This window comes from Carettochelys insculpta, chromosome 9 (genome assembly GCF_033958435.1).
Source record: "Carettochelys insculpta isolate YL-2023 chromosome 9, ASM3395843v1, whole genome shotgun sequence".
Classification (NCBI taxonomy): domain Eukaryota; kingdom Metazoa; phylum Chordata; order Testudines; family Carettochelyidae; genus Carettochelys; species Carettochelys insculpta.
The window spans coordinates 4182815-4189297 of record NC_134145.1 but is presented as its reverse complement, the minus strand read 5'-3'; positions in this window follow the sequence as shown (position 1 = coordinate 4189297).

The following is a 6483-nucleotide window of genomic DNA, read 5'->3' as shown; positions in this document are numbered from 1 at the left end:
GGCGCAGCGAGGGAACGTCTACACGTCAAAGTAGCACACATAGAAATAGGGATGCCAGGCACAGCTGCAGACAGGGTCACAGGGCGGACTCAACAGCCAGCCGCTCCCTTAAAGGGCCCCTCCCAGACACAGTTGCACTAAACAACACAAGATACACAGAGCTGACAACTGGTTGCAGACCCTGTGCCTGCAGCATAGATCCCCAGCTGCCACAGAAGCAGCCAGAAGCCCTGGGCTAAGGGCTGCTGCCCACGGTGACCATAGAGCCCCGCAGGGGCTGGAGAGAGAGCATCTCTCAACCCCCCAGCTGATGGCCGCAATGGAGGACCCAGCAATTTCGACGTTGCGGGACGCGGATCGTCTACACTCTCCCTACTTCGACGTTGAACGTCGAAGTAGGGCGCTATTCCTATCTCCTCATGAGGTTAGCGACTTCGACGTCTCGCCGCCTAACGTCGAAGTTAACTTCGAAATAGCGCCCGATGCGTGTAGACGTGACGGGCGCTATTTCGAAGTTAGTGCCGCTACTTCGAAGTAGCGTGCACGTGTAGACGCAGCCTTAGTTATGTCTTCCTTTATGGCCGTGTCTACACAAGACCAAATCTTCGAAATGGCCATTTGCATCTAACTGTTTTCTCACACAGTAGCCCCCTCAATCACAAATCCAGCATATTCAGCGCCTCATTAGCATGCTGCCGGCCATGGCTCTTCGAAATTGCCGCTTTTCGCCGCTGTGCCGCCAACTGCGAAATCCCCTTATTCCTATCTGCTGATAGGAATAAGGGGATTTTGAAGTTCCTGGGGTCCTTTCGAAAAGGGCCCGTCTGGATGAGCCGTGTGGCAGCGAAAAGCGGCAATTTCGAAGAGCCATGGCTGGCGGTATGCTAATGAGGCACTGAATATGTATTTCAGTGCCTCATTAGCAATCTTTGCAATGGCCATTTTGAAGCTGTGGGCTAGTGTAGACATGGCCTATTTGTGTGTGTGTGGGGCTGTCTCTAATGGAAGTTCAGAGGAGCTGGGGGCTCTGCAGAAGAGGTATTTAATCTCTTACGGCTGTCACTGCCATTGCATCTAGGATCAGCACCATGCTGGATTTGTGGTTGTGGGGGCTACTGTGTGAGAAAACAATTAGATCTGAAATGAGGCTAAAATGGCTAAACTGCATCCCTGTGTGTGTGAACAGCTGCTAGTCCAGGGCCCAGTCTGTGCTCAGAACTGTGCTGATTCCCACATTTGTTTCTAGCAGGGGCCTATTGATGTTGCAAAATCAACCTTGGTAGCAGACCTGATCCCAATCTGGGTGTCACACCAGCATGCAACAGGATTCGCATTGTACAGTCAACAGGACTGGGTGCTTGCACCACTTTCCAGATCACTTTCAAGTTGGCAGAGGTGGGAGCTGGCAAGCCCTCCTCAGGAGAGTGGCAGAGTGACTAAATTCAGGAGATGTGAGGGCAGCTCTAGCATAATTGGCTTATAGGATTCTGTTTAAAAAAAAAATCCATTCTCATTGATCAGTATTGGTGACTATTAATTGTCCAACCCTCAGTGCAGTTCATGAGAGTGGGGGTGTGGTACTGATAAGGCCCATTGTAAGGCAGTTGCATTTCTCCATCTGTGTTTTAAGCTTCAGCACCTTGCTGGGACATCAGCACGGTCCCTGGTTTAGGGTTTTTTTTTTATGTATTATAAACAGATGATCCCTTCTCGGTTTTAAAGGGGGCCTGGGGTGAGTACCCTTTTTTTCCTGCTGCAGTTGATCAGAGTTATATCAGTTGCATGGGAAAACACTGACATGGGTTCGGCAATCTTTCTTTCCTGACCTCACATTTGTAGAGGGTTCAGGAAAAGGGAACAGTATTGTGCTGCTGTGCCCAGTTTCTCTTGTGAACTTATATGAAATAATGTTGGGTATTTTCCATACTCAAGAAAAACCTCTGGAGTAAAAGCCCAGAGTCCTGCTCTGCTGATGTCATGGTTAAAAAGTCCTGCATTTCACATGAATTTGAAGGACCTAAGAACAAAAGGAAAGTTCCTGATCTTGCCTCTCTTGCTGGGGTTTGAGCTCCTGCTCCCGGAAACAGCTGTAGGTAAGTACTTGAAAGTTTCGGTCTTCAGCGTTGATCCGTGGCTGCAGCTCACGGGAGGAAGACTATATATTTGTGATGCTCACAGGTCAATAAAAAGAAAAGGTTACTTCCCTTATGCAGTAATTGTAGCTCTTTGAGGTGTGTCCTCCATGGGAGCTCTACTTAAGTGTGCATACACCTTTCAAGCCCTCGGAGATTTTTCGTTAACAATGGCCAATTGCCCCAACCCCCTACACACATGCATGCTCTCAGTATTTTTTTGCTATCCAAATGTCCGGCAAAGGACAGTCCAAAGCAGAGACGAAGGTCTATGGGCAGTGGAGCTCTCAGAGGGGACGTATCTGGAAGAACGACAATACGCACAAGGTGAGTAACCTCTTCTTTGAGTACCCCACTTTCAGGTGACTCCCATGCAATGTCCCCCACAGGGAGGAGAGGGCTTTGCAACTGAGTCCAAGACTGAAGACAGCTTTAGGATTACTAAGCACTCCATCAGAACTGATGGCATGGACTAGCTCGTGTAGCAAGCCTGCATGTTTCCAAGACTGGAATGCTCCCGAAGCTCCTCTGGGGTAGGACGGGGTAGAGCACCACCTGCATCACTGCAAGGGATGATGCACCTAGAGAGCCACCCCCAAAGTCTCTGGACCCCTTGGAACTCTGTGGTGGTGACACGAGGTGATTTCTGAAGTTCCTTGGTCCTGTCTAGATAAAAGGCCAATATTCATCTACCAGCTTGAGTACGACAGGAGGTTTCATGGTGAGGGTTATATGGTTTGGGAGAAAATCCTGGTAGGTGGATGGCCTGGTTAAGAGGTCAGTCCCTCAGCACTTTAAGAAAGAAGTCAGGATCTGGCCATAAAGCAACCTTGTCCTTGAAAGATACCATAAAAGCAGGGTCTGCTGTCAGGGTTCCCAACACTGTAGCTGCTGTGATAGCTAATAGGTCATATTCATAGATAAATAAAGCAAGTCCCAAAGGTTCAACTGGAGGTCCCAGGAGGTACCTGAGTACCACGCTAAGACCCCCAAGAACGAACAGCGTCCTTAACCTGGAAGCAGTTGTTCTCTAATTTACTATGTATTGCAGAGAGTTTGTGCATCCGAGAGTCCCCATTTGTTCAAGAATTCCTCCTATATGGTAAGAGCTAGGACCACCAACTTAAAGCAAGGTCAGGGTTTGGTTGTGCCAGGCCAATGAGATGAGCCTGGAATGTGATGATTTTGCATCAAATGGAAAGGGAGGGGTGTGAGAGCAGGGACAGTCATACTCACAAATGACCACAGGGGGCAACAATCACTGTAGCCCTGAGGAGCAGCTGCCAGCCAGCATGTGGTCCCTGTCACCACTGTGGCATGCGCACCCCATTACCTACAGTGGGGAGCAGCCACTGATCATGCTACGTGCATGCCCCTTGCCCTGCCCCAGGCCGGCCTCAGCTACAGGCAATGCTGGGTAGGCCTGTTCCTTAGTAAATCTGGAAGACATAGAGTGAGCAAACAGGGAAAATCTCATGGTGGATGAAATGCTGATATCATAGCTCACTGTTAAGCTAATTTTTTTTTTCAGGATCTGTGGGTAATCCAAAATGGCTGGGAGCAAGGAAGCTCCAGGCTCAAGATGGTGGTGATGACACCAGTGGTTGAGCTTTTTCTGTTTCTGAAGGTAAGAAATTCAGCTTGACTCCTGTCTACTGCACTGTCTGTTCTTCTGTGCAGCAGGTGGATTCTAATTCTGCAAACCATCTTGGGAGGCAGAGGAAGCACAAGCAGGTGCATTCTGGGAAAGGATATGAGAGATGGACAGAAGCCTGAATGCCAGCTGGACAAGCAAGTGAAGCAAGTCAGGCTACCAAGCCTGTCTTGGCTAGGTTGGTACTACAAGGATAACCTTGTCTGTTCTGACCTTACTCATCACTCTTAGGATTAGCCGTGTTGGAAGGACTGCGTAGAAAAGGCCTTTCATCCAGGGAAGGAGAAGAGCATTCCCCAACAGTGACAGCCTAGGTCGCCACCTGAGCAGAATAGGGGACACTCCTTGTTGCTTTAAGTCCCCCCAAGATAAGTCCATTTCTGGACATCCCCAGCTTTGGGATATCCCACACAGGATTTGAGAGTCCAGAAAAACCTACTGAGTATGTTGGCCATGCCATTCTGGACTCCAGGAAGGTAAATGACTGAGATCTGAATCTGATGGGCTATATGCCAGTCCTATAACTTATATAGCACTGGTGCACAAGGAGAGGGAATCTTACTCTTCCCCGTTCATTTATAGAGAAACATTCAAGTCACATAGTCCATCATGATCCTGATTAAGTTGCCCCTGATGAGGGCTGAGAAGTGAAGGCAGGCGTTCCTGCCTGCCCTGAGTTCCAACTGGTTGATATGGAAAGCAGTTTCTTGAAGTGACCATCTGCCCTAAGTGCAGGGTGTTGAAGCACGATTGCCACCCAGCCTAGTCAGTTACTGTTGTAATTGGGCGGATGGAGGGGAGGCTCACACAAACACCAAGGTGATTTTTCTATCAGTCTTGGGACTTCTTCGCCTGGAGGGGAACCCCAACCTGTTTTACCCAATCCATCTGTGATTGACGATCAGGCCCTTCTGAACCAGCCCTCAAATCAGCAGTGGTGTAATCTTGCATGTTGTTTTACAAAGGTACAAGCTGCCACGTGATCTCACAGTCATAAATGTTTCCTTACTGTCGCCTGGGGACTGCCTTGAATTGTTATGACCAGATTTGCCACGGTCATGAAGCTCTCCATCGGCACGAAGGTTCTGACTTCTGCTGAATCCCAATACGTGCCTTGTAATTCTCTGTACTGGAGCTTACATGGATCATTTTATATTTATCTGGAAACCCCCATGGTCAGCACTGTTTCATAACAGCTTTCAAGATACAGAAAGGCAAAAATTGCATCTTGCTGACAGTAAGCAGAACTTTGGAGAAGACCCTTGGAGCTGAAGAGAAGCAGAAGTGAAGTAGTTAGTATGGAAAATGCTCCTGTCCCATGGTAAAATAGTTATTTCCTTTGTGTAGGATAAATTGTTGCTTAGACATAGATGTTCTCCAGGTCAAAAACCAGTCTTCCTTTAGACAATGAAATTTAGCTGCCAGAACCACCATCCTGATCAGAGACTTTCAGTCAACTCAGAATTTCCTCAGTATCCTCCAGTGGGGAGCCCAGTAGAAAAAGGAGAGTCCTGCAGTACCAGGAAGCAACAGTAATCCAGAGACCAGGCTTTCAATATAGTAAGAACATAGAAATGGCCAGACAGCTCAGACCAATAGTCTGACTAGCCCAGTATTCTTACAACAGTGGCCAGTGCCTGGTGCCCCAGAGGAAATGAACAGAACAGGAATCATCAAGTGATTCCTTCCTGGCCTGTAACAAACAGGTTTGGGACACCATCCCTTCCCATTCTGACTAATAGTTATTGATGGACTTAGGTACCTGTAAGCAGTGAGGACTCTGACTTGTCTAAAAGTGACAAGCTCATGGTGTAACAGAACTCCAGTGGTTATCAGTGAAACAGTTGAGGAGGATGGTAATGTTAATGTAGAACACACAAATGCTGGGACTTCAGTTTTTCCAGCTGGAGCTGTGCTTCCAAAGCATTCTGGGATCTCCTGGTCCTGCCAGTAACAAAAGACGTGCCAAACTGAGAAGATGACGACTCCTACACGGCAGACACAGCGGCTGATTGGGGCCTTTTGGGGGCCATCTTCTTGTGGTGGGTGACCGAGCTCCTCCTCTTTATCACTTTCCCAAAGTCTTTGCCCTCTACTGGGGAGGGAGGGACCTGAGCTAAGGTTGACTGGCACTGGGTCTGTCTGGAAACAGCTATGTATGGGATGAGTCTCCTGGCTTGGAAGCAAGTCAAAGGGAGTACTCTGTCATCAGAAACCTCAGTTTGACCTCCCAATGCTTCTGTGCTCTACATCAGCAGTTCTCAAACTGGTCTGCAAAACGTACTCCTGGGGCGAGGTCCATGAATCAGGAGCTGCTCCCCTGCTGATCAATTCCTTCCCCTTCCTCCCAGTGCTTCTTGCATGTCACAGAGCAGGAGCAGCTGTTCACCAGCATGCAGGAGGAACTGCAAGGGTAGGGGAGGAACTGGGAGGAGTGCTCAGGGAAAGGGAGGGGCAGATGTGGATCAGGCTTGGGAAGAGAAGGGACAGCACAGGACCTTGGGAGAAGGGATGGAGTGGGAGCAGGACCTGGAGCTGAATGGCCATGAAGTACCTTTGGGGGACACCAAAACCAGCTTGGTGGTCCATGGAAAAGTTAAATCAAAATGTGGGTTCTCAGGTTGCTAAAGTCTCAGACCCACAGCTCCGGATTTGAGAGGTAGCAGAAAGTTCCACTGACAACAGATATCAGCCTCA